We start from the raw sequence: 2477 nt of genomic DNA, 5'->3' as shown, positions 1-2477 counted from the left end.
GGAAATTTCCTATCATTTACTACATTACCAAGATGGCGCCTATAAAACCCAATCCTCTATTTAATCCGTCACATGACCAATGCTAGAAACAAAAAAATCATATATCAAAAATCACATATCAAAAAAAAATGCAAGACAAAATTTAAGATTTAGCCAACAACAAGCAGAATTTAACAATCTCCATGCTTAAGCAAACATTGATAACAAGAATGGAAAACCTTTCAAACAATTTAGGTAATGAGACATCTTCCCATATAAAGTGACCTTTGAACCTAAAGGAGTGAAGATGAGCAAGTTGCTGTTAGAGTGGAGGCTACACAAAAACCCACCCCATGGCCTTGTGTCTTCCTAGGTGGGTGTTAATCTCCAAGACCTGTAGAGAAAATGGGGGAAGGGTGGGTTCTCCAGGGAGCCTAAAGCAACCTCCTAGAGGAGTTTTGCCTTAAGGGAGAGACTAAGAATCCAGATCCTGGAGTAGACTCAGGAAAGAAAAGTACTGGTTTATTTTAGGGATGGTATCTGTGAAACTGCTCCCATTATGGGATTTTTTTGGGGGGTGGGGGTAGGGAAAGGAGAGAAAAGTTACAAGGGCAACTTTGCTTTACCTTTGGAAGCTTGTACTTACCCCACTCTCTGTCAGCCACGCAGGCGGGCAGGCCCAGAAGAGTTTTGCTTTTAGAAGACAATTTTTACGTAGAGAATCTGAACTGGCTGCAGAGAGGAAGAATACAGTTACAAGAGGGAGGATAGAGAAAAGACTTAGACTAACCACTGGCCATTTTGTTGGAGAAATTTTGGCTGGAATGGAGGCAATTTAATGGCAAATGATTTTTAGTCTGAAGGTGGACTGACAGAACTTGTATGTAGGTCCAGTAAAATGTTGGGGTCCAGTGTCCCATGAGGGGGCCACGTGGACTTACTGTCCAGTGAATATTGGAGCCAAGTTTGATTACATTAGCATATAAGCTTTGGGGGCTTAAGGTCAGGTAGGAGCTTTAAAGGCCCCAAATTCTGCAAAAGACAGTCTAGAGCAGAATCCTGAGGATTTAAAACGGGGCTCCTCTCATGGTGAGAGCACAGAGTTGACCCAAGAGCTTCCACGGGTCCCCGGAGGAACTCAGGCAGCAAGATGGGTCATCACCCACAATTGCTGGGTCCCGAACACAAGCAACAAGACGGGTCGTCACCATGCAGTTGTTGGTTCTCGGGCCTAAACTGACTGGCTAGTGGCCTAGGCCTCCAAGAAAGGGCTCGGTGGTACTCAATGCCAAGGTTTTCCCACTGTTGGAAAATGAATCTCCACGAAGAAAACCCGAGCCCTGACGCTGGTCACTCATCACTGACTGAAAAGAGGTGGATCAACCAGTGTTGAATGCAGGAAAGGCACTGGGTCAGGAGGAATTCACCTGGGCAGTTGTCTGGGTGTGGGCCTGAGCTGGCTACCAGGTCCCAGGGACAGCTCAGATTCCCCTAGGGGAAAAGCAAAACTCACAGGCGGGGGGAGGGGGGAGGAGGGGGAGGGGAGCTTAGTTTCCAGTCATGGCACCAATAAAAGCACCAACCCAGAGAACCATGCAGACACACAGTCATGTACAGAGAAAGGGGAGTTATTGTCAGCAGAGGACTGACAGGCTAGCTCTCTCTCAGGATAGAGTGTAGCAGCCTGTCCCTAAGAAGGAGGTATCTTTTATGGTCCAGTAGTATAAGGGTGGGGGGCGGGGCACCAAAGAATCCACCACAGAGAGCAAAGTCTGGAGCAGGTGGAGGGGGGGTATGCAAAACATAGTGGCCAGGCAGGTGCCATTCTAATTAGGCAGGAGGAAATAGGGCCCAAGTAAGTGTGAAATATGTTTTAAGGTCTCCCTTTAGGGCATCTTTTTGTTTTTAGTAAAGGGTCGATTTTCTAGCTTAGTTTTCTCACACAGTCTAGGGCCTTGACAGTCTAGGAGACCCTTGCCCCCTACTGGAAGGTTCCACTTGGAGCTGGGGAGTGCTCTGCCAGAAGCAGAGGTAGCCCAAATCCAGGGCAGGGCAGCAGCTGTGGTTAGACTTGGGTGGACAGCATTCCACTGATGGAGCTGGAGACTGAAGATACCTGTCGTTTTGGGAATGGAATAGGAGCTAACAATTCTGGCCAGGCCTGGCCTGCTCAACCAATTTCGGGGAAAGGGCCTAGGACCTAAGATGGAAGCAGTCAAACCAAAATGGAGGAGGAGATGCTAAGAGAATACCTTTGTAAAATGTAAATTCATGCAATTTGCTATTGCGGTGAATAAACTAGAGCTGTGCAAGATCTGAGTGCAATGTGTACAGCAAACAGCAAATATTCATAAATGCTAGCTTCAGTTATCACCGCCTCCTGCTCCTCTAGGGCTCTTAGGAACTTGGGAGGTTGTATTCATTGTCTGTTGCCCCAGAACAAATTACTGACAGCATTCACTACCTTGCAGTTTCCTGGGTCTTCTGCTCAGTTTTAC

The sequence above is a fragment of the Dipodomys ordii genome, unplaced genomic scaffold (assembly GCF_000151885.1).
Source record: "Dipodomys ordii isolate 6190 unplaced genomic scaffold, Dord_2.0 Scaffold114, whole genome shotgun sequence".
In the NCBI taxonomy this organism is placed as follows: Eukaryota; Metazoa; Chordata; class Mammalia; order Rodentia; family Heteromyidae; genus Dipodomys; species Dipodomys ordii.
This window is presented reverse-complemented; position numbering follows the sequence as displayed.